At 37.4% G+C, this 27,471-nt stretch overlaps 1 protein-coding gene across 1 annotated transcript in view; it reads left to right on the top strand.

Moving 5' to 3' along the window:
• Positions 1–12,764: 12,764 nt before the first annotated feature.
• The window catches only part of LOC107584327 (protein FAM49A-like), a 31,901-nt gene continuing 17,194 nt past the window's right edge, over positions 12,765–27,471 (top strand). Inside the window, exons 1-2 of the mRNA XM_016270904.1 lie at positions 12,765–12,796; positions 23,957–24,049. The gene's annotated coding sequence lies outside the window, so the exon portion shown is untranslated. The remainder of the gene's footprint in view (positions 12,797–23,956; positions 24,050–27,471) is intronic.

Genomic DNA, 27,471 nt, shown 5'->3' with positions numbered 1-27,471 from the left:
ATCAAGCAAGAACAGTCAACATTGACAACATTGTGTCTAAAATGTAAGTCACTTAATATGAACTACTTGTTTGAACTCTTGCATAAAACAAAGGTCAAATGGTTTTCAGGGAAAACTGCACTCTCTTGGTCGTGTCATGTGTAACTAGGCTACATCTTATGTTACCAATTTAAAAATGCATTTTTTTTTTACTGCAGTATGTTTAATTTAACTAGTTGGCGTATTTAAATGCATATCGCAGTGTATTTATTTTGTATGGGCAGTAGGCTATAAGATTATTGTTAGATGTTAATGGGGAAAAATTAAGCAAACAACAATAAACCTAGAAACTTAAATCCAAAAGTTTAATATTGGAAATGAGCCGTGTGCCAAAATACATGACCAGCACCTGACAACTTTATTAACTCCATAAACTGAATCGTTTTATGAGCCGAGCCCAATCAACATAATAATCGTTGCTTATTATAAAGTGGAAGAGCACGTTCTGCGACAGTAGCCCCTCACTGCAGAACAAAGATCCAGGGGGCGGGGTTGGATCCACATCTAGGGGGTGGAGATGGTAGGTTTAGGGGTGGAGATGGGTCTGTTTAGGCATCGGGGGTGGAGACGGGTAGGTTTAGGTATATGTAAGGTGGGAGGAGTTGGATCTGGATCCAACTTCACCCCCTGGATCTTGTGTTCTGCAGTGTGGACCATCTCCTCTGCGAAGGAGCCTTACAAACATAAAACATAACAGCTCTGTTCTGTACACACACACAAAATGTTAATTTAGGTTGATTCACTCCTGTATTTAAATGGTTGTTACTCCTTAAACTTTACAGTGTGTACGTGGCCTATTATGTTGTAAATAAATTAGAGTGGCTGTTATGTTGTAAATACATTTCTGTTCAGTTTCATGCACAGACAGATCATTCTGTTTCATAAGACCTAGGTGTATTGTCAGGAGCTACAGGTATTAATTCTGTATACCTTGATATGCTTTTTATAATTCTCAAAAAAGGGCAGCCGTTGTCTTGCATTTTACGAATCACCAAGGATCACAGTTCCATCTAAAAATCCTCTTTACTGATCTACTGAAGAAGAAAAATTGTGAAGTGAAAAAAATTCACCTACATCTTGGAAGGCCTGAGTAAATAAACAGCAAATTTTCATTTTTGAGAGAACTATTTATTTCTTTAACTATGAGAAATACTGTTATAATAATAGGGATGTTTGCCTGAACAAGTCTCACTAACTCAGAACCTCCATGACACTCACCTCACAGCTCACACTTCTCAAGTACCTACAGTAATCCACACTTTCTTCATGAGAGTATGACTATGCCTCTTCCAGGCAGTTCATGAAGGTAACGCAAGGCTTATCTCCAAATGTTCCATAATTGCATCCCCCTGATATTTCTTCCCTGAGATTGGTCTCCCTAGAGGTTCTCGCTGAAATTCAGGACTCTTACTGGAGGCTCGAAGCAAGCCCAGAGAGATGTGGGTAAATTGGAGAGCCCACAGGTTAATAGAGATAAGGAACTCCCAGGTCTCCACAGTCCCACCCCACACTCACACATACATTTGTGAGCCGTACCAAGGAGATAATACATATTAATAGAGTTAGTTGAGGTTTAACTCCCAGATCTCCTCCGGCTGGCCTCCTCCGTGGAACCTGTGACTAAACAGATTTGCATCTGCAGTGCATCAATATAGCTGAGATCCCCCAGAGATTTCGTTCCTTTACCTCACCACAATAAAACCACTCAACACATTCTCACTCAGCTCGGTTCAGGATTACACAGAAACCAACTTGAACAAACAAACTAGTCTCCATTTTACAACTACCCACAAACAAACACTTGGCAAGCAAGTAAAAACCAGCAAACACTGTCACACCCACGGCGCCGATTCACTCCAGGGCCTCACCCAAGTTCTTCATATTCTCCTCTCGTCTATACTGTAACAAATGTGTGAAAATCTTCTCCAAATGGGTTAATACTGTCTCAGACAAAGGCCCAAATAGTGCTCTAAAGCGGAACATAAACTTAATTTGTCCATTTGCCACAATGTCTTGCACACAACTCCAAATTTTCTTCCATCACGTGCATTTGAGTGCGTCATCTACCTGCACTAATTGGTGGGTTCGCTTGGTAGCAACATTGATAGGCTGTTGCTTTCAAGAGCTACTTTAAAGGGGTGGTCTACCGTTTTTTTTTTTGAAGGCTTGATTGTGTTTATGGGTGCACTGTGTTCATGCTTCGTTTAAAAAAAAAATCACATTATTTTTCACATATTTGACCTTTATTCTTCACCGCTTTTCCGTTCCCCTAAAAACGGTCTGATGACTTCCTGGTTCCTCCCTCAGAAATTCGCAATGGGCTCAGATTGGTTAGCTGGCCCAGTGTGTTGTGATTCGCTAACTGCCTAGTGAACATTGTTCGGAAAAGTCACGCCTCTTAACATAACGTGTAGTTGCATGTGCTCCCAGTGTACTGTATTGTAAACAATGGCGTCAGTATAGCCTTATCAGTTTAAGCCTGAGTCAGACGTAAGCCCGAGTAAGAAAAGTTCTTGTAACCTTTAAATAACATTCTAATCGCGACAAGAAAACAGGACATTTCAATGTTTTAGAAGCATTTCAAAATAATCTTCCCACAACAATTTTATAACTTAAAATTGTTACCTGGGTCACACGTTAAATGTGTTTGAACGAGTAAAAGGATAACACTAGTCTAGGCAAGGTGAAGTATCAAAAAACAGCTGTGCAATTTATTTTTCCCCAGACCAGTTAAGCGCAAAACTCTGAACTGAATCCATGAAGTCTGAATGTTTCTTAATAGGTGATTGCATGATTGAGTAGACCAATAAACCGTTGACCGGCTTTGGAGCAAAGTTTCCACATGTGCTCCCAGTGTACTGTATTGTAAACAATGGCGTCAGTATAGCCTTATCAGTTTGAGCCTGAGTCAGACGTAAGCCCGAGTAAGAAAAGTTCTTGTAACCTTTAAATAACATTCTAATCGCGACAAGAAAACAGGACATTTCAATGTTTTAGAAGCATTTCAAAATAATCTTCCCACAACAATTTTATAACTTAAAATTGTTACCTGGGTCACACGTTAAATGTGTTTGAACGAGTAAAAGGATAACACTAGTCTAGGCAAGGTGAAGTATCAAAAAACAGTTGTGCAATTTATTTTTCCCCAGACCAGTTAAGCGCAAAACTCTGAACTGAATCCATGAAGTCTGAATGTTTCTTAATAGGTGATTGCATGATTGAGTAGACCAATAAACCGTTGACCGGCTTTGGAGCAAAGTTTCCTCTTAATTGGATTGGGAAAAATCATGTTGCCTACAATTACCAAATTCAGGCCTTGAATGAGATTCATATCAACCTATTATATCCCTCTGAATGTTGTTTCAGGACCAGTAAAAAAAAAGCTGACTTGGCAGTATACTGTATATGACACAGTATGATACAATAGGGACTGTTTATCAAAAAAAGGGTGGTTCACTGTAAAAAAAGTTGGAGTATGTTTTTTTTCATACTATTTCATTGTTTGACTAAATTTTACATTTAATTCAATGTGTTACTTGCTGATCACTTAGGGGGCAGTCATGGCCTAATGGTTAGTTCCTTTCCTTTCCTAAAATTCTGTAAATATTTGTGAAATTTACCAGCCATTACTGAGTGAAAATTGATTCAAAATAAACCCTACACCATTTTTTTCAACCACCACCACAACCCCTAACTCTGGCTTGTCAGTTATCATAACCTTCTTAGAGTAAACTATTACTGAGCTCTATTTTCAGTTCGACAGAGAGGATTAAGAATGTGTTAGCATGCGATAAACACACAAATACACTATGCAACACTTAATCTTCACATTAAGACAAAAGCAAGCCTTAACTCTAGACAGACTCTCACACAAAGCCTCAGCAGCGGCAGTCTGAGATGCTGTGGGCAGAGAGGAGATGATATTGGTGCAGTAACATTAATCCCAGCTGTATTCTCACAGGCCAGCTCCAGTACAGTCAATACAGCAAAGAAACTCAATACCTCTAAACTGCATACAGCAGAATCTACTTCTAGAATCATTAAATACACTACTCACAGGTCAGTCACAATAGTGCTTACAAGAATTAAACAGTGTGTAAGAAAGGGCAACAAAAAGATAAATTCTTTGGGTGACCATATCATTAAAATAATTCAGACTATGAAAACCAGACTAAAGATGATTTGCACAGTCTTATCAGTGGAACCTTTATTAGCTGAAGTGGATTTGCAATCAGATCATAATCCTTCTCTAATCTTAAACCTAACTCATCCTATCATTGTAATCTAAGGGAAATGATGGGTTAATAGGAACATGTCCTACTTGAATAAAAGGTTAGTTAATATGACACTCTAGGTTTGTGTCCAAATGAATGCTGTCAAACGATTAATCACGATTAATCACATCCAAAATAAATGTTTTTTTTACATAATATATGTGTATGTACTGTGTATATTTATTATGTACACTATATATACAAATACACACACATACAGTATATATACATATATATATATATATATATATATATATATATTAACATGTATTTACATGCATACATTTATATTCCTATCATTTATATTATATAAATGTTTTAATATATAGACATAACATATTTTTCTTAAATATATACATGCATATGCAATTAATCATTTAAAAGCACTAGTTCAAATTGATCAATATAATTATACATGTACCCATATTTTACAAAAATATGATTTAATAACTAATTAAAAAAATTAATAAATGAATTGTGTAAAAAAATTAAATGGCTATTTATTTAAATAATAATAATAATAATTATTATTATTATTACTATTACTAAGAAAAATTTTCTGATATCTTAATTTTAATTTTCTAAATGGTTAAATGGATATTTCACCCAAAATGTAAAACTTTGAAAAATTAAGGAATAATCACACTCTTTTCCAAACAATGAAAGCAGATTGTACCAAGAACTGTCACATTTATAAAAAGACAAACAAACTTTTTATAGCATTGTAAATGTGGCAATACAGTATTTGCACCGAATCATCTGAATTCATATTATAGTTTTGTGTGCCCTGAAAGTCATGGATATTCTTCTTTCATCTTGGATATTCTGCTATAAATAAATCATTTTGTGTTTCACAGAAGAAAGACAATCATACGGGTTTTAAATCACCAGAGGTTGAGTAAACAATTACCGAATATTCCTTTTTGGATGAACAGCCTCTTCAAGCATTATATGAGAGCATATTGGCGTGTAACAATAGGCTGTGTCATACTTCCATATTGAACTGCTCCATATTTGTGCTCTCTGTGAGGCTGAATGTGTGATGATGAAGGTCTGTTGTTTGTGATCTGAGAGCAGATCCTTGCAGCACACAGGTGTTAGAGTCAGGGCAGCCCTCATTATCCTCACTAATGTGTGTCTGATCTCAGCAGTGTTTCGTGGGAAGACGTAGCGGTACAGTGAGGTCTGATTTGAAACGGCCAATCTGAAGTGTCACAACAAAATGTACTGTACTGCCACATAGACACAGACTGCCATGTGACCCTGGACCACAAAACCAGCCACAAGGGTCAATTTTTAAATATTAAGATTAATACATCATCTGAAAGCTGAATAAATAAGCTTTAAGATAGGACAATATTTGGCCAAGACACAACTATGTGAAAATCTGGAATCTGAGGGTGCAAAAAAAAAAAAATCACCTTTAAAGTTGTCCAAATGAATTTCTTAGCAACGCATGTTACTAATCAAAAATTACGTTTTGATATATTTACGGTAGGAAATTTACAAAATATCTTCATGGAGCATGATCTTTACTTAAAATCCTAATGATTTTTGTCATAAAATAATATTTGATAATTAATAAATAAGAATAAAAGATCATTTTGACCCATACAATGTAGGCTACTGTTGGCTATTGCTACAGATATACCCGTGCTACTTATGACTGGTTTTGTGGTCCAGAGTCACATATTAGGAATATGGCCACGTGAGAACATCTATTATGTGTATAATGATTGCTTCAGGTGCAATTGGCACTTTTCAATACAATCTCTGCATGTCCACATTTACTCAACATGAATATCACTATCTGCATTTCCATTACCCTTCAAATCACTAAACCTAATGTCACTATGGTATGAGAAATAGCTGAGGACTTAGCAAACCCTGCTACCAAAATGAACACAGAAACTCAGAAAGCATCAAAGAAACTGAGAACGTTCATAGTCACTAATTGTTCAGCCACACTATTAACAGCGTCCTTCCCATTTGATGTATTCAGATGTAGCTCTGAGTGTGTACTGTATGTTCTCCTGCTCTTGTAGGGAACGTCAAGGCGCTGTCCTTTCAGAACCTTCGATTCTCTCATTAGAGTCCCCCTGCCTGCCGCTGAGAGCTGGTACGGCCCCTTCTCCCACTCTTTCTCAATGCATTTTGCCCTTATAAGGAGAGAGTGAGAGCAGGGAGAGGAACGAGCAAGAGTGTAGCTGGACCGTACTATCTGCTCACGGTTTATGGGGGTGTTCAGAGGAGCTTTGTAAGAGTAAGGGGAGGTGGTGGGGGGCAAGTGATGGAGATGGTGTGAATAACGCCACCTCTTTGAGTGGCCCCGAATAAAAGGACGAAAATAGGTTTAATAGCAGGGAGGGAGGGAGAGGGATGTGATTAATATGCCCATGGATTTCTCTGTGGGATGACAGCATGTTACAGCATGTTTGTGAGGGTTATTTTCAGACGAATGTGGCGTCAGTCCTGTACTGAGTTTCATTCATTGAGTGGGATCATTTGAAGACTTTTCTTTGTGTCGCTCGCCACCCCCACAAAAGCACAAACCAAATGCCATCGCAGGCGTCATAGATGAAATACATCACATTGGGGACAGGTGCAGACTTAAAGGTATCACAAAAGCCCTTGCCACGGATAAAACCAGAAGAATCCAAGGTCACAAAACCATACATTAATCAAACATGCTATCAGTTCTCTGTTCTCATAAGGTTGTTGATAATGCTGGTAGAATGCTAGCAATGATTTCACATGCATGAAAAGCCTTAAAGTGTGCGCTAGCATCTTGTGTGACCTTTTTTCGGGTGGCCAGACTTCTATGGGCTACTTTATTTTGGTCTGCAGCCGTAGGCAACAGTATGGGATGTCACAACAGACCCAAAAAATAATGGATGTAGTATGAATTATGGACAGCTCAGCTTTGAACTGCATGGAAATGTTGCTCAAATATAAATATTTTAGCTTATAGAGGTAGAGCTTTTCTGCTGGACTTGTGCTCCTCAAACTAACCAAAAAGCTGTCGATGAATAGACTTGCATGGCTGACATGGGATGATGGTGTGCTACCAGACCTACCAGACATCTTTTAACCTTAACTTGCTTAACCAGAAGGGTTGACAAGTAAGGGTTTGCTGGTGAACATCTTGACTATGCAGGTCCACCAGACCAGTATAAACAAGGAAATTAATGCTGGGCTATTAAAAAAAGATGTATTAAAAATGTATTCAATTACCACTTGTAGTACACTTGAACCCATCTTTCATACACTAGTGGGTTCAAATGTACTACAAGTGGTATCTAAATACATTTTTTATATACAGAGATAGTATGTTAAAAGCAGATTTTAGTTCATATTCATGGTGTCCCAAAATAGCACAGTTGAGTACACTTAGATGTTCTTACGTACTTATCTTAAGAAGTACTAAAAAATAAGAAGAAGAATAAAGAATAACAAATAATTTAGTATATTAAGTACAGAATTAGTGCGTGAAAATAGAGCACTTTAAGTGCATTATTGGAAGTGCACTTTTTTTGGCATGGGTCATGTTGTTCCAAACTCCCTTTTGTTAATCATCAAAACAAATGGAGAGATGTCTGTCCCTCCACTGAAAGTCCATTCTACCAAATGGATGATTTGGAACAACATGAGGGTGAGTTTTTGAACTTGTTTGAATTTTTGTGTGAACTAATACTTTAAGAACAAAATAAAGTTGTGTTATTCAATAAAAAATGGCACTCCAAGGCATTCAAAGTAGGATTTAAATTTTAAAAAGCCTTAATTGAATCATGGCTTACAGAGATACAAAATACCACAAACAGACTAAAAAGCCAGACTTGTCAAAGTTGTTATTGTTTTAGGATTAAATGGCATGAAGGGAAAGCAGTTTTACAGTACTATCAAGAAATGCTAGTGTTTTGCTGCTTAACAGCACTACTGTTCACTTACAAGTGATAAATGTACAGTTCTACCCACTGGAAAACCCAATGAACTTCTAGTCTAGCTGCTATTAAAAACTTCATAACTTCGAAAAAAGTTTTCTTGATTTAAGTAGCGGCCTACGCAGAACATTTCAGCAATTATTTGTCATTGCCTCTTGCCTCAACTGGACCATTAGTTAAAGGATAATAATGGCATTAGTTTTGGCCTGATGGTGGTTCTGTGTAGTGTTCAGTGTTGGAGTGGTGAACGCCAGAGCGCTATGATTTCATGCAAAGGTCAAACTCGACTAAATGCTAATTAGCATGAGTCATCACATCCATTCATAGACCTGAACACATTATGTTACGTATGTAAACGCGGCAGGTCGCACTTCCACATTCATAACCGTCAACAGCCTCAAATTACCAGCACAGATTTATTCTTGAACTGTCAGGCATAAGAAAAGGACTCCAAACTAATTTGTCTCAGCCAAATGATAATCTTGTAACACAGAGACATGCACGCTCTCCCACACGTACACACAGAATACATCTCAATGCAGTTCACTTGGATTCAACATATCTAGTGTTTACCAAACCACTATCAGGCAGGCTGGCAAACAGCCGTCTTCACTAGGACAGTTTCAACCTCCATTGGAAGATTTAGGTCACTGGGCTAATATTTGCATAATAAACAGAAGAGGATGCGGAAGAGAATGGTGAATGAGAGGGTGTTGAAGGGAAAAAAAACAGCTGATGCTTCAGATATGAAGACATGATGCAATAGCAAACAGTTTGATTGTAATGAGATGTTGACCTCAGAAATAAGGTATCATTCTGAAACACTTTGAGGAGATTTTTCTCTTGTAAACATGTTTATATGACATTTTCAGGTTGTTCCACAGAAGCAGAATTGAGTTGTTTGTGCTATAATAGACTTTAGTCAGAGTAGCCATTTTAAATTGATAGTTTAAAGCAGTCCATTAAATGTTGTGACGTTGTGTATGTGGGATGTTCAGCTGCTGAAACATGGAAAATACACTAGTCAAGTCAAGTCAAGTCACCTTTATTTATATAGCGCTTTTAACAATACAGATTGTGACAAAGCAACTGAACAGCATTAATTAGGAAAATAGTGTCAATAATGCAAAATGACAATAGTAAACACTCATTTTTCAGTTAAAGACAGTTCATCATTGAATTCAGTGATGTCAACATCCAGCTCAGTTCAGTTTAAATAATATCTTTGCAATCATGTCAACGATAACGCTGGAAATGAAGTAAATGATCCCAGAATTTTACTGAAGTGGACTATTCCTTTTAAAGGACCAGTACATTTTTTAAGAAAAATAAAGAAATGAATACTAAAATTGTATACAAAAATGACAGTAAAGACATTTATAATGTTGCAAAGATCAAATAAATGTTGTTCTTTTAAACTTCCTATTCTTAAAAGAATCCAGATTTTTTTTTAAATCTACATTTCCTCAAAAATATTACTGTTTTCAACATTGATAATGATAATGAATGTTTCTTGAGCACCAAATCAGCATATTAGAGTAATTTATGAAGGATCATGTTACACTGAAGACTGGAGTAATGATGCTCAAAATTCAGCTTTGCATCACATACATAAATTACATTTTAAAAGATATTCAGATAGAAAACAGATATTTTAAATTGTAATAATATTTCAATTTATTGTAGTTTTTGCTGTATTTTCTATCAAATAAATGCAGCCTCGGTGAGCATATAAAAAAAAGCACATTAAATATCTTACTGACCCAAATAGTAATGCATGACTTTACACAAATGTACAGTTAATAAAAGACTCTGGAAAACAGATTATGAAAACTGTTATGTGATTGAATGACCTACACTGTTGAGTAAATTATGTAAAAATAAAGTAGAAATTCAGTTTAGAAAATTATAACCAATTAGGTTAAATGCAATTAGGTCTCACCAATAAATACCCCAAAACCCAAAACAACAGACTCATGCACTTATTTGTTAAAGATATATTACATAATAGTATTAAGTAAATATTTTTATTCTGTCTTGTCATTGTTTTTTTTCCTCTTCATTTCTCATTTCCTGTCATTCACAGTCAGTATTATCGCACCTCCAAAGTTAGAACGTGTCATAAGAAAACATAAAAGAATGGAGAAAAAGATATGAGAATACGGTCGCTTTGTGCAGGAAATTGTCAGGTGCAATCTCTCCACTCGTTTTTTAATGTCACATTAACATTTCCCCTCACACCACCTCAGCACGTCTCTGTCACCTGGCAATAAGCAGGTCTGTTTATGATATCAGACTCTGCTGATTTGACGCTACTGTGGCTGTCAATCATACTGCTTCATACTTCTATTAGAAGTACTTGCTAAAACAAACAATTACTATTATTGCACCTCATGCTTAGTGTTAAACAATGTATTAAACTTAACTCATCAGCTAAGTGTGCAAAATACATGATTCATGCCGCAAATCCTGCAGTTTGTTGAAGAGAGGTACGTTATTACATTTTTTATGTAATAGAATTTGACATTTTTGCCTGGTTGGTGGTAAAACATGCAAACAATCCCATGGACATACATTAGAGAAGGGACCCAAGTCATTTCTAGAGATCAGAATATCATAGAGATGTGAGGGTAGGCATTGAAATGTCCAAGCAATCACCCAGAGTAATCACCTAGTCAAAATTACACATATAAAGTGCAATTCAGTACAAGTCCATTTTCAATATTACGCATTAATATCTTTAAATTAGCTGTGAATGGTTTCAGATGCTGCCCACAACCAAGAATTCAAATCTAAATAAAAGAGTCATCAGAATGTGGCAAGAGTAATGCACATTACAACAGAACGAATATGCGAGTAAGTCTGAAAGTGAAACCTCACAACATCCTCTTATTTAAGGAGGAGCAAGCTGACAGGAAGGCTTATATCTATAATTAGATATACATTTGTCTGAGTCTTTTTTTAATGCACTACCATTACACTGGTGGAGACTCACGCTGGGGGTAAGCATGTCTAAAAGCATTTTCACACTGACACACACACATACACACACACACACACACACACACACACCTACCTTCACATGCTCTTGTTCTTTTCAATTTCTGCAAAACATTTAGTACTTTTCCATAAAGCATGATTCACCCACTGACGTCTCAAAACACTATGCTGTTTCCTTGAACGTTTTGACGAAATGAAAGTGAGTAACTGTTAAAATGGAACGTTTTCATCAGAAACGCAAACCACCTTCTGAGTTTTGAGGCTTTTTAGTCATCTATATGTTAGTACAGAGACCTCCAAACTTGTTTTTCAGCTGAACCCCTTTGGCATAAATATTTCATTGCAATACCCTTCAGATTTTAAGTTAGTATTTCAAAACTTTAACAACACATTCGCATGTTCACAATTCTCTGATGTCAGGCACTGCTTACATGACATACTGTATGCAGGTAAACAAATTGAAAAAATCTTTAGTAAGCCTAAGTGCTTACATTTGAGAAATTATTTATTGTTTTAATTTGACATTTTTATGATGTAATTAATTAAATAATAGCTTATCAACTCAACTCAAATCTAGCAGTTCCCTCATGAAACTCCATTTTGGGAAACACTGAGCTAGAATATTCCTATTGACAGAAGGGCAAATGCACAGACTGAAAATATTCATGACTCATCCTGCACTTAAGGGCGTATCCAAATTTGTGTCCAATCAGATTCTTTCTATAATGATAATGCCCCTCTTGACTAGCAACATCATCTCGCATACACAAAACACTACTGGCTTTTTTTTTTGCGATAGTTACCAACTCACTGTTTTAAAAACAAATATGTCAATGCAAAGAGTATCGCTGATAAATAACCTTAATTTATGTTGCCATCTGCTTACTTACAGTACTTAAAAGCAAGTCAATATACAGAATGATTGTTTGCAAACGCAATGGTCCATAGAACATAGTCCAACGTTATTGTTTACAGTCTACTAGTAGAAAATACTTCTACTTGGATTAAACAAGCATTTTACTGTACCTCTGAATACATCTTCCCTTAACATCAGTCCTGTGCTAGTCTACACGGCTGGATGTCTTCACGTATGCATTAGTGTATGAATCGTGTGACAACTACAAACAATAGCTATCCTGGCCACTTAGACATGCCTCATTTCACCTTCCCCATTGCCACCACGACTCATCGTCTTCTCGGAGGGGCCACGTCCATGTCACCCACCAACACAAACACACACACCTGCTGTTGCAGCCTGAAGGAGAAGGGTTAAATCCCCCCACCCTTATACACACAAACAAACACAACGCTCTTGCAAACGGTCCGCTCGCATACTCCCGCCCCCCCAACCCCAGTCCTACACCAGCAGTCAGTTGTTAGTTAGGGGGAGGGGGTGTGAAGGGGAGAGGCTAGCGAAGGTCTTTGTGAGAGCGAGAAAGAGAGAGAGGAACAGAGCGTTCTATTTCTCATAGATGAGCAGCTGCTAGGCAGGACTGTCTTGAAAGCAGAGAGACAGTGAGACAGACCATTTGGTGCCTGAATGTGAGCGAGCGAGCGAGCGAGCGAGGGAGAGAGAGACGCACACACTCAGCGTGAGCTTGTGGTTTAAGCAGACACTAGCCGTGCGTTTAGGGAAACCCACAGTCTCAGCTCCCTGGGATAAAGGAGTGTTGTTTCTGGCCCTGCTCTTTTCCCTCTTTTTATTCTGTTTTGTTTTATTCCCTCCATCCTTTCTCTTCTTCCTTTTGCCTGCGGAAAGAGCTGGACCGCTGTTACCTCCCTGAAACACGCCGAGCCGGTAAGCGGGCACGCTAACTATTTCTGTTTCCTGCTTTTTTTGTGTGTCAGTCTTGTTGTATCTCATTTCTGCTTCATTCATTCTAATTGCTTGGGTAGAGAGAGAGGCTAGCGCGATACCTAGGTGATGCTGTACCGGCATCCGTCGCAGCCGGCTGGGTGCGGAAGAAGAAAAAGCGAGGGATTGGAGGAGAGAGGGAAAGGGGTGTTCTACTTTCTCAACCCCATGATCGGTCGACTGGGGCTCGTCCTCTTTCACTGCAGCACATGGCAGCCTATACACACACACACTGACACACAAACACACAACACTCCAGTTGCATTACACGTCCTGTAAAACTAACCGTCTGCTTTTATAAAGCTAATTAACGCACCTATTAGCCTAATCAATACACATCCTCTCACATTAACTGAGGCCAGTGGTGCATAAGGAGGCGTTATGGGCAAATAGTCAGGGGCGCTTTTATAGATGCACTGTGCAAGCGTTTTCTTTCTCTTTAAGCGACGTGATAGCTTGATCTTCATAGAAATTACATTTTATTCCCAGTTGGCATTTGCACAGGCATTTCGGTGCAACCCAGAAACCACACAGGGCTAATTAGGCTGCATGCGGTTGTATGTGTGCATGCTTGTGCATTGTTGTAGTTAAAAACATGTAGCATGTGAAGGGCTGAGAGAAATGAATGAAACCATGAATGGAGAGACGAACCACTCCTTTTTTCGATCCTCGCTCGCTCTCGTGTACATGGGAGAGGAAATTCACACCTGAGGGGGGAAGAGAGAGGTGGCTGTATGAATGAAACCCTAAAATATGAAGTCTGGTCATACATGTCAGGATATGAATGCTTTTTTTTTGCCAGACCCCTGACATTTCGGGAAAAAAATCAGGTTAGGTGGCAACAAAATCTGTCATTTACTGGTAATGAATTTGTGAGGGTAGTGAGCTTTTGTTTTTAGTCATTATATAAAATCATTGTTCCTTGCACAAGTACAAAAGACTAATACTCATGTATTAAAAAGAACTTGAATCACACCAAATTTGACGTGTAACCTATAAAATTAATGCAAATAAATGCAGTACAGCAAATATATGAATATATATATATTTTATTACTACTAGAAATGATCGAAAATGCTTTTTAAACAAAAAAGTTTTAAATTTGACCATCAAATTATTATATACCTCATTAGTTGGTGTTAGCACCATATACACATCAGTTTATCACAAATATATGCTTTACCTTTATATATAATCAATATGAGGCTGAAAATTTATTTATTTGTCTGTTGCTAGGACACTCCCTTTGAACATTTTATACGAGGCCTCTGATTGGCTGCAGCCAATGATGCAAGTTTCTCACCCCAAATCTTTCCCCTTCGCCCATGGAAACATGCCTGTCTATATTTCTTCCTTTCCATCTCTCTACCTCCGTGTCAGAGACCGTCTGAAAGTCGTCTCCATCATGCATCTCTCTATCTCTTCTTTGTTACAATCAGGGTAGATGGATAGCGCCGACCGGTTTCTCTTTGTTGTCTTCCTATTTCAGATCAGTTGTATAAAAAAATCTACTGGCAGTAAGAAAGAAAAATCATTAAAGCTTAATACAGTAGCTGTTCATTCTCAGTGGTCTGCTCTCTGCTGATTTGTGATTTCTGGTCCTGTGCTGGTGGCAGTGACTCTGACCCCCACCTTCCACATGAGCATTATGTATGTGCTGTACTGTAAGTGGGTCAGGGTAGAGAGTGTGGCATGTCATGTGTGTCTCAGGGAAGTGGCCTGAAGCTGGACAGTCATAGAGCATGGGAATCAGGAGAGGAGGGGGTTGAAATGTCTTTGCTAACCTTGGGACAAGCTTCCACCATCACCGCTGCAGCTTGACCCATACGTGCATTATAATTGCATATGTATCAAGCTCAAAGTCTTAATGATGTGCGGAACACCAAGAACTTCTTTTTGTGGTACTTAAAGGGGCAGTTCATTCAAAAATTTAAGTTCTGACATAATTTATATCGTTTACCCTCATGTCATTCCCAGGGGCATTTCTAGTGTTTCATCAGTATTGTGGCACAGCCAGGCCCCATATTTTTGCCCATATTCTCAAATGGGCAGAAAATAAAATTTGCCCATATTTTCACAATTTTATTAAATGCTGTTTTGGATACAAATGGATATAAATGGTCTATACCTGCAGTACAGAATTGTTCACAAGCTGCACGCGCAATAAAGAGCTGCTTCGTCATTGACAAACAATACATTTGCAAGTTTTACTTTCTACAATGGAAAACAAAAAAATATATATCAGTGGCAAACAATTCAGTGTTTGAGTAAATTAATGAATCCAAATGAAGTTCTAATTCTAAATAGCTAAACACTATTATAATATTATCAGAAAAATTATTCTCAGGTCAGTATATCTTCATTGACATATAAAGATTTATTAATATTTTACTGGGCCACAGCAGTACTCAAAAAGGGTGTAGTGACGCCCCTAGTCGCTCCAAACTTTCATGACATTTTATCTTCTGCAAAACACAAGTTTTCAAGAACGTTGGAGCTCAGACAACCATTGACTTTCATTGTATGGAAAAAATACAAATTTTTCAAAATATCTTTGTGTATATGAAATACATAACTTGAAAGGAACACCTTGCTCTGCGATCTTCAGCTTGGTGCCGTTTATCTCCATAAGAATGCTGACATCTTTTATAAGAGGCGTAATGGATTCAATTTGAAACCTCAGTAAAACGCAAGGCTAATTTTAAACGACCTGATAATACCAATGAATCAAATCTAACCAAATCCAGTCAACTGATAACCTGTGTGCTATGAAATTGCCGGATTAATGTCTACACCACTAACTTAAATTCAAAAAGACATTTCAAATCAAAAGATGGGAGATTACAGAGCCATTGTAAAGTGTAAAGACTCACATACTATTTTTAATAGCTTGTCTGATCCCCTCTTAAAATCCCACTGTACTTTCATTTTAATGACTTACAGGAATAATATCACAAATTTTACCAATGCCATTAATTATTGCATATTAATGAAGTTTCAAAAGTAAGCTTAAAAATTTGTCTCGCTAAACGAGGTCAGGCTTTTTATCAAACTTTCTTTAATGCCTATAATTAATTGAACGAATTTGCAACTTCATTTACCCTCAATGTGTTTAACTGTAAGGGATGTAATTGTGATTGATTTAGCCATTTTCACGATCAGTGTCAAGCTTCAAGTGCGTTTTGGCACTAATCCTTCAAATAAATTAAACTCCATTTTCTTACGTACATACAAAAAGTAGCTACACAATATGTACATCGCTCAAAACAGCTGTCACAGGAAATGGTTACAGATGCTATATTAGGTCATGGTGACCTGTGTCCACATTTTGATTTCCTACCGGCCTGAGGCGAGAGCAACGGGCTGAGACAGCGCTATGTGAGACGGTATGTCTATCTGCACCCATAGCATGTAGAGGCCAGACACTTTACACTGCTGCAGACTCACAGATCTCTTTCAGAAGGGCATGATGTGTCCAGATGACAGTGGATAGTCTCTGAGACCATTTTATGCTTTTGCATGCATTTTATGATCCGTGCGTCACCACATACGGAAATGTGAGAGATTTGCAGATGTACTGTATGTCCAAAACCGTCAAAGTGTCCATTGTCCGAAAAATTGAAAGTGGAACAATCTTGCATAAATTCTAATACTGAAATAACATTCAGAAATGAAATTAAGCTTCAACTATGTAGCTTCACTTAACAAACAGAATAGCAAAAATGACTGTTTTCAGACAGGTTTTCCCAAAAGGCTCTATTGGGACATTGAGAACCAGCCCACTGTAGGATTAAAACAAGACTGAGACTTTTTATTTGGCAGACAGGCTCTGTGGAGCAGAGGCAAAGTGAGTGATGGTGGAGCTGATACTGGGGTTCTCATCTCATCTCCTCTTATCGGTCTATCTGCCCTGCAAAATCAGACCAGCGAGAGCAGGAAAGTTGCTGCCAGACTTCCCACCAAACGCTTTGATGAGCAATCAGAAGCTTGAGGAGCAAGTTAACACAAACCCAAATAGCCTCGCTCCAAAGACAAGTTTTTAAACTGGGTCATGTTGAAATTTCCATTAGTTATGGGTATCAAAAGCCTCCTTGTGCTTGAGCTGTGCATCCAACCACACTCTTTTTTTGGTGTAAATTGTTCTGTCACTTAGTAAAAGGCAAATAAAACATGCACAGAGTACATCACATGCCCTCACTTTTGAAAAAGCATGAACAAAACTACCCAAGATCAAAAGTATATGACCTAGACGGCATTAAATGAGGTTCACTTGGAATGAGGATAAATATTTGTTTTGTGCAATAAATTTGGCTTAATAAAAAGCACTTAATTAATACAAGGAATAGGCAACATGTTAATAATAAATATCAATGCCTGACTTTAAGTACATTTTTGTATAGTGTTACATTATAAAAAATGTTGGCAAGGCAATTTTATTCACATAACAAATTTCGGTAATGCTTTAATTAATTACACTAGCTTACATGAACTAACAATGAAACATACTTGTACTTGTAAAAAACTACTGTAGTTAATATGCATTTAAACATTTACGAATACATTATTCAAATCAAAATTTATATCTGCAGACATAAACATGGTTATATTATTACATTATTTAATGGACCTGAGCTAACATGAACTAGTGAACAGTTGTATTTTTATTAACTTACATTAACAAAGACGAATAAATACTGCAACAAATGTATTGCTCATAGTTATTGTTAGTTAACACGTTAACATGGGACCTTATTGTAAAAAAGTGTTACCCAAATTTCATACACAGTGGTGCATGGAAATTATAAATAAATAAATAAACGTACTAATTAATAAAATACTACTAATAATAATGATAATAATGTGAAGGGTGCATCTTCAAGAAAAGTCACTACTTCAGGATTCATATTTCTTCTGTTTTGAATACTGCAAAAACCTTTTGATGAGATAGAGCATGGCAACCCTGATGAAAGGACCCACATAGCTGGTGACTATCATATGTTTTTTGGATGCTGGTCCTCAGGACGAGATGCTAGTGTGCTGATGTCCCAGCAAGACTTCTTCAGTCCACCAGCTATAGACCAGCATAACAGCTTGGAGCACTGGAAATTCATGATGGTCTTTCCAGAACAGTTCTGAACTAAGACATCAGACAAACACATGTGATTTGAGCATTATTCCAAGGAGATTGCAAGTGTTCTTGCTATATTTAGCACCTGGTTTTGCTCCCTGACCTTGACCTGACAGGTGTGTTCCACACGGGGAGTGAGAAAGCCAGAGAAATGGGTGAAACAGACACAAACTGGCAGGTAGACCTCAGTGCAATGTGGTTTTGCTTGGTCAATCACACCAATGGCAGTAGCGTCTTTTGTTTTCCCATCAGAAAGGGGGGAAGATGGCAATACCACAATACATGGGGCACGTGCCTTTGTGCAAATGGTCACTCTCTTAATGATGCTTTCTGGTGTTTTGCTGCTAATAAACACATCATATACTCTCAGGGGATGTTCTGATTTTTAAAAACGAGATCAAAATTAGCCTGAGGGTAGAATTTGGTTATTATGGATCTGGATATTGCTGCTGTATTTCTATTAAGGAGACAATGAAGCAAGACAGTGCAATCCATTTATCCATTCCTGACAGTTCGTTTGATGTCCTCGCATTGTTTTGCATTGTGTTTTGCTAATAAGGTCCTTAAAATGTAATTAATTGGAAAATTCCAAAATCTAAAGCTTCATTTTGTGCTGTAGTTAATTCCACTCATCAAAAGGAGTGAGCAAAACAATGAGAGATTCTCTGTGATCAAGACTTTTGTCTTGATCTTATCTTTTGTCAGCCCTTGAGCAAAGACACACAATGCTAATTTGCAATTGCCCTGCGCGCTATTCTCCGGTCTCAGCCTTTTTTCTTCCAGCGCCGTGGATGGAGAGAGCATGGGGGAGGGGTGGTGGTGGAGAATTGTTCCCTTCTTTCTCTCTCCTCTTCCCGCTTCCTGCACTAGCATGTTTTGCTATTCTCTAATATTGGTGTAGGTGGCACGGGGCCGATGATGGCCGAGCATCCTCAACCCTGTCAGCTGTAGCATTGGATTTCCATTTATTCACTTCATCCGGTGCTGACGCTGCCATCTCCCATCAAGCCCAGAGGCGAGCCCGCTGTCAATACCCATTTCTCTTTGAGGACCTGCCATGCTTGGCTAATGCTATCTCCACACACTGTAGAAGCTGTAATGATGCTCATTAAAAAAGTTGGACATGTCATAGACAGGAAGTGAGAGGGATAGGCAGAGTGAAAAAGAAAGGAGAAATCATCACTATTATTGTTCCCTGACTTCCCTTGTGAAACAGAAGTACACTTAAGCATACAGTACTTTTAATGGGATTCTTTTGACCACTTACTTGTATGTTTATTGTAATTAAATGAAAATTTCAGTAACACTTTAGCATAGAGACCAATTCTCACTATTAACTAGTTGCTTATTAGCATGCCTATTATTAACGTATTGGCTGTTTATTAGTACTTATAAAGCACATATTCTGCATGACCATATTCTAAATCCCTAATCCTACCCAACTACCTTAATGAGCAGCAAATTAGGAGGCAAAAGTCATAGTTAATGGTTTGTTAATAGGGAGAACTGGACCTTAAAATAAAGTATGTCCAAATTTTTCACCGTTTAAATGCAATCAGCCTTAGAATGTTTTTCTCACCCAGGACTTAAGTACATGTTAATATGTAATTTCATAATTCTACTGTATTTAAAATATGGTAATATTTAGTGTTGAATGTACTGACAAGGATTTATGGTACATGATAAAATAGTAATAGTATATGATAAAATATACTTAATTACCATTTCTATTGAAACTTGTATATTGTTTATTTAAATATGTTTTTACACATTTGAAATGATTAAGTTGTAATTAAGTACATTTAAAATATATTAACTTTAAATGTAATATTGACTAGCACAGATAAAATTATAATCAAGTACTTTACATGGGCTTTAGTATGTTAGTATGTACTTCAAAATGTACATCAACGTATAACTTTTAAATTGACGTTATTACAAAGTCTACTTACAGTACACTTAGGTGGCCTGTTATTTCATTAATATTCATTACTATACAGTATATCTGCTAATACAGTATTGTAAAAATATCATTCTTTTTCACAAGGTTTTCTCTGCCTGAGAATAAAGAGTTTAAGAAAACTGACAAAGCTTTTTGCTCTTTGTTCATTTCTCTCCACTATCCATATACATTATTCTTATAAATATATCAGTCTGAAAGTGCTTTCAAAACATGTTTGTATGTTTAAAAGTATATTAAAGAGCCATTTTTGATAAAGACTAGTCCAAATAACGTGGACTAGTTTATCCCATACCCATATATAATACCTTTATGAATTAAAATCCTAAATAAAAGACGCCGCCTTCTAAAGGCACATTCCGATCAAACGGGAGCCTCATTCAAGGTTAATAATGTGTTGGCTTGGAGGCTTTTACTGTAGTTTGAGTCGAATTTGCAAACAGTATTTTCACATACTTAAAACCTATTCACATTAAGCCTGAATGTTCATTGTGACAATATTTTGAATAGAAACATTAGACCTATTCACATATTTACATTTATTCATTTGGTAGATGCTTTTATTCAAAGAGACTTACAAATGAGGAACATCAGAAGCAATTTATAGAGCCTACAATATTTGCAGAATAAAATGCTCGACCAATGTGTTATTTATGTACAATTTATGTGCATAAATTGCACCTTTTTGAGTACAACAGCTTGTCACTGGGGCAGTACCCTCAAAGGGGCAATGTTGTGTCTTATTTAACCCTAAAAGGCTCGTAGTAGTTCCTCGAGATTACATCTTACCCCAAAGTACAAAATGCACCTTTAAAGGGTAGATAAGGTACAAAGTTGTTCCTTTAAGGGTACTACCCCATTGGCTAGTTGTTGTACTCCCAATTTTGTACTTTTTTCCCCCTGAAAGTGCAGTTTGATTAAAAACTGAAAAATAAATGAGATTTCAGTTCAGCTGCTGTGTTGGTGACTCTAAAACAGAGGTGTATTTTCATTAAAAAGTGCTCTTTTAAACAGTGTAGAGTCTATTCTCCCTAATTTATGCTTCAAAAAACTAAAATAAATGCGGCATTAGTGCAAATGGAACTATAAATGGGCTTTAAATGGGCCAAAACAACTTTAAGAGCCTTCTGTAAAGAGTGAATGCAGAAGAGAACATCTGTTCCAGTTTCTCAGAGAGCTCTTTATTGTAATGCAAGTCCTTTAGATAAAGTCCTTTTGAAGTGACCGTGTCCTGCCGCAGCATTGTTAGGATGTTGTTGGCAAAGGTCAAAGTTCATTAAGAAATGCTTGACCTTGTGTTTTGTTCACTGTGACATGAACATCAGTCAGACCTATATTGTACAAATCATTACAACTTTATCCTTTGACATTTAAACACCCTTCTTCTGGGGGTGGACAGCCTTGATCTATGCACTAGGTATGCCCTCAAAGACATTTCTTGGTCCCTGGCGACCCTGGATGACCCTGTCCTCTGCATGGTCAATAAGTCTGAAGTCTCTTAACGCTGCAGTGAATTGAATTGCAGGTCATATTCCACTGGACTATACTGAAACTACACAGCATGCATCCAACACTTTAAATATTGCTAGTGACTTTTGAAGAAAAACACATTGTTAAACACTACCGTTCAGGGGCGTTGTTTTGTGTAACATGTCCCCTACGTATTCTACGCCCATGCATACCATTTATAGATTAATAAGTACTGGTTATAGACTAATGGTTATACCTTATCAGCATTAAATTAATCAAAAGTGACTGTAAAGACAATTTTAAGGTTACAAAAAAACTTTTATTTCAAATAAATGCTGTTCTTTTTATTCACTCTGTTCATCTAGAATCCTGGTTTACACAAAAAAATATGAAGCAGCACAACTGTTTTCAACATTGATAATAAAAAGAAATGTTTCTTAAGCAGCAAATCTGTGTATCAGAATGATTTCTGAAGGATCATGTGACACTGAAGACTGGAGCAATGATGCTGAAAATTCAGCTTTGATATCACAGGAATAAATTACAATTTAAAGTATATTGAAATAAAAAAAGTTTTATTTTAGTACATTTTTTGTCATTTGTGTTGTGTGTTTTGTCATTTTGAGTTTAGAGAGAGTTATTATTATTATTATTATTATTCATTACTCATTTAAGTATTAGTTGTTTTAGTGCATCAAGTTAAGCTAAATTAAAATGAAAAATGTTAAAATATAAAGTTTTTAATATTCTATTTTAAGTAACATTTTTTTAGGGGTTTCATTTTAGTTTCACTTTTAATTTTAGTTAACTACACTAGCATTACACAATATTACAGTTTTTACGATATTTTTGATCGAATAAATGCAGCCTTGGTGAGCACAAGTGTCTTCTTTCAAATTTTGGGGTTTCATTATTAATTTAAGTATTAGTTGTTTTAGTGCATCAAGTTAAGCTAAATTAAAATGAAAAATGTTAAAATATAAAGTTTTTAATATTCTATTTTAAGTAACATTTTTTTAGGGGTTTCATTTTAGTTTCACTTTTAATTTTAGTTAACTACACTAGCATTACACAATATTACAGTTTTTACTATATTTTTGATCGAATAAATGCAGCCTTGGTGAGCACAAGTGTCTTCTTTCAAATTTTGGGGTTTTGGGTATTACCAACCCAAACATTTGAACGGTAGTGTAAACATTTTCATAATAAGTGTACCTAATTATTTTTTTAAAGTAAAGAGTAATTTCATTGGTAGATTCAATGACATATACATTGTGTTTACATTTTTAGGTGAAATGATCCTACAAATACTTATTTGTCTCTGCACATTAAGTTGTGTATTTTAACATCTAAAATGAACACACTTCAGTGGAACTATACAGTAGAACTGATCCTGAGTCAGTTTATATCATGTTAGTGTGGTAAATGATCCCCAGATGTCATTTTAGATGAAGAAGGATCATATCAGTCATAAAGTCACTGCAGTGAGCAGGTCGCTTTGTGTGCTGCATGATGTTGCACACTGCCTCAGATTTATGAGGGACATTGCCGCATAATGCATTGAGCTAACTGTTTACATGCCTCTTTATTTAGAGGGTGATACTGGGTGTGTGTGTGATGATAGATTGGTGGCTGGCCGTGCCACTCAAGAAATGAATCAGATTGTGACCTGTCGAATGTATCCCATGAATCCCTCCCCAGAGGTTTATCACTATATTGTTTGCCTGACTGACCGCTTTAAAACAAGCCACTGTATGTAAGCACATCCATAACCATAAATTAATATAAGTTTCAGTGACCAGTTATTACACTGTGCAGGTAACAAATATTTAACAAAGACTGCCTAAAGAAAATAAGTACTGCTAGCCTATAGAGCCATTATATACATTTTCTTAATTCTGACAATTTTCTTTCAAATTACTTCATTAGTCCTATTATTCTCAATTTTTTTATGAGAATTTTAAAATAGGTGTTTCATAGTTTGTATAATATGTATTTTTGAATTAATGGGTTGCTCTAATCTTGTTCTCAGAAATAAGAATGCAATTTGTTTGTGCTTTTTTTTTTACGGTAATAAGGATTTGATGAGGTTTGCATAGCGGTCATGAAAATAATGTCATTAATAGAAAAAAAAAATCCTAAAAGGCTTAATTATCTCTTAAGCAACATTTCAAAACATATGGAGAGATTTTGGCAGGAAAAATGCGATGCCATGTTGTTCGCATTCTGAGCCTTTTTTCTGAAACATGTTAATCTGACCATCTCTTTATTTCTCGTTCTTTCTCTCAGGTAGCGGAGGCTGATGCTGTGATACTGCAGGAGAAGCATACAGGCTCTCATTTGATGCAGTGAAGTGCTCCGTGTGGAAAATCGCAAGCAAAGGTATGGAACCAAAACAATGTGTCCCTATTCGTCAAGCCATATGGCACCATGCATGAGAAAAAGATGTGAAAATACAAGGTAAAAAAAGTGTCTGATAGCAACTGCATTCTGTCTGCCCACTTTGTGATGGTGCAGATTTTCTCATCGGTTTCAGCACAAACAGCAGAGTCACAACTCCAATCAAAAATAGCCTATGAACAGATGCCATGCAGAAACATTTATAGATATTAGTTTCCATCTTTGAAGCTGTGCTTATTTAGTGCAGTCTGCCATTCATCTCTTTATGCAGTAATGAAACCAACAGATTTGAGACAAAAGCTTTAGTGTTAAAGTTATGCAACATCCTGGAAGTGGCATTACAATAAATATGCATTTCCTTGGTCAGGTCTGGACTAGTCTGAGCGGATCAGAAAGGGACAGTGTGATATTGCTGTGTAAGCACAAGTTTTTGCTTTAGTTTCTGTCTCAGACAGTTGCGATCCGTTTTTGGTCAGCCCAACAAGCTGCCACCAGGGTCACTTCCTTATAACTAAGTACACTGGGGCTCTGTTCTCAATATTTATTTCTACAAAGTCTGCTTTAATGAATTTCCTCTTTTTCACTTTAGCCCAAACAAAAAATTTGATATCACAGATCATTTTAATCCAGAAAATAGCAAAAACTACAAAAGATTAGGTACTTTTTTTTACTACAGAGCACAAATCGATGACTGTGTTATTCTAAATTCAGCAGAGGATACGTTTTGTACACAGGAAACTGCAGCTAGAGAGCTCAAGCTATCGGTAAACCCCTGCACTAGTATAAGCCAGCAGTTCTTTAACCTCTCACCCTATCTTAACCAAGCATACATGTATAGTGGTACCACAGAGAAACAGTTTCACCAGGCTCTTTTAGATTAAGCCCTGCCTTTAAATAGCTGTCAGAAAAAGAGAAGTTTGAAAAGAGCAGAGCGATGTTGAACGCAGAGCTGCAGAGCGGACCGTTGGTAAGGCTGAGAGGGTTCCTGTGGGGCTGTACGGCACCAGCCGCATTAAGACGGACTCTTCACAGCTGGGTTCAGGGACAGCTCTGGAGGAGGAGTACAGCGGAGGAACAGGCTCGGATAGGAGTGGAAAACTGACAGGACTAGCACAGTGAGGCTTTATTAAGGGAAGAAGGAAGGCAAACATTTGTTGGCTGGTAAGTAAAGGACAGTCATATGTGTCAAGCTGTATGCTTTTTGTTGATGTGACAGATACGGAAGATTAATTATTGGTTGACAGTTTCAGTTTTTCAGTGAGAACTTTGAGGAGACAAAAGATTGATGGATCTGAGGTTTACGTGAGAGCTTCTGTTGGAATGAGGCATAAGGGATAACACTATATAGATAGATAGACAGACAGACAGACAGACAGACAGACAGACAGACAGACAGACAGACAGACAGATAGATAGATAGATAGAGCATTCTGAGCCTTTTTTCTGAAACATGTTAATCTGACCATCTCTTTATTTCTCGTTCTTTCTCTCAGGTAGCGGAGGCTGATGCTGTGATACTGCAGGAGAAGCATACAGGCTCTCATTTGATGCAGTGAAGTGCTCTGTAAGGAAAATCGCAAGCAAAGGTATGGACCAAAAACAATGTGGCCCTATTCGCCATGCCATATGGCACCATGTGTGAGAAAAAAGATGTGAAAATACAAGGCGGAAAAGGCCACAGAAGTGTCTGAATGCAATTGCATTCTGTCTGCCCACTTTGTGATGGTGCAGATTTTCTCATCGGTTTCAGCACAAACAGCAGAGTCACAACTCCAATCAAAAATAGCCTAAGAACAGATGCCATGCAGAAACATTTTTAGATATTAGTTTCCATCTTTGAAGCCGTGCTTTTTTAGTATAGTCTGCCGCTCATCTCTTTATGCAGTGATGAAACCAACAGATATTTGAGACAAAAGCTTTAGTGTTAAAGTTATGCAACATGCTGGATGTGGCATTACAATAAATATGCATTTCCCTGGTCAAGTCTGGAGAAGTCTGAGCGGATCAGAGAGGGACAGTGTGATATCGCTGTGTAAGCATGCGTTTTTGCTCGAGTTTCGATCTCAGACAGTTGCGATCCGTTTTTTGGTCGGCCCAACAAGCTGCCACCAGGGTCACTTCCTTATAACTAAGTACACTGGGGCTCTGTTCTCAATATTTATTTCTACAAAGTCTGCTTTAATGAATTTCCTCTTTTTCACTTTAGCCCAAACAAAAAATTTGATATCACAGATCATTTTAATCCAGAAAATAGCAAAAACTACAAAAGATTAGGTACTTTTTTTTACTACAGAGCACAAATCGATGACTGTGTTATTCTAAATTCAGCAGAGGATACGTTTTGTACACAGGAAACTGCAGCTAGAGAGCTCAAGCTATCGGTAAACCCCTGCACTAGTATAAGCCAGCAGTTCTTTAACCTCTCACCCTATCTTAACCAAGCATACATGTATAGTGGTACCACAGAGAAACAGTTTCACCAGGCTCTTTTAGATTAAGCCCTGCCTTTAAATAGCTGTCAGAAAAAGAGAAGTTTGAAAAGAGCAGAGCGATGTTGAACGCAGAGCTGCAGAGCGGACCGTTGGTAAGGCTGAGAGGGTTCCTGTGGGGCTGTACGGCACCAGCCGCATTAAGACGGACTCTTCACAGCTGGGTTCAGGGACAGCTCTGGAGGAGGAGTACAGCGGAGGAACAGGCTCGGATAGGAGTGGAAAACTGACAGGACTAGCACAGTGAGGCTTTATTAAGGGAAGAAGGAAGGCAAACATTTGTTGGCTGGTAAGTAAAGGACAGTCATATGTGTCAAGCTGTATGCTTTTTGTTGATGTGACAGATACGGAAGATTAATTATTGGTTGACAGTTTCAGTTTTTCAGTGAGAACTTTGAGGAGACAAAAGATTGATGGATCTGAGGTTTACGTGAGAGCTTCTGTTGGAATGAGGCATAAGGGATAACACTATATAGATAGATAGATAGATAGATAGATAGAAAGATAGATAGATACAGACAGACAGGCAGACAGACAGAGACAGACAGACAGACAGATTCAGACAGACAGACATAGACATATAGGCAGAAAGAAAGACTGTTCTATACTTTAGACTAGGATTTGGCTGGTGATTTTGATGACGAAAGCCTCAGATAGAGAGAGAGTACAGGCGGGAGATGTGATGTGGTCCAGTCATGGAAACAGGGCTCTACGGGTGGTTGCCAGGAGACAGGCAGAGCGGGATATATTGCCTCTTAAGTGATAAACAGGCTGAGAGGAGCCATCTTTGCGTTGTGTGCCATCAGACAGACAGACATAGAGATAGAAAGATAGAGACAGACAGACAGACAGACAGACAGACAGACAGACAGACAGATAGACAGATAGACAGATAGATAGATAGATAGATAGATA

This window comes from Sinocyclocheilus grahami, unplaced genomic scaffold, assembly GCF_001515645.1.
Source record: "Sinocyclocheilus grahami isolate Dianchi unplaced genomic scaffold, SAMN03320097.WGS_v1.1 scaffold58.1, whole genome shotgun sequence".
In the NCBI taxonomy this organism is placed as follows: domain Eukaryota; kingdom Metazoa; phylum Chordata; class Actinopteri; order Cypriniformes; family Cyprinidae; genus Sinocyclocheilus; species Sinocyclocheilus grahami.
This window is presented reverse-complemented; position numbering and strand designations above follow the sequence as displayed.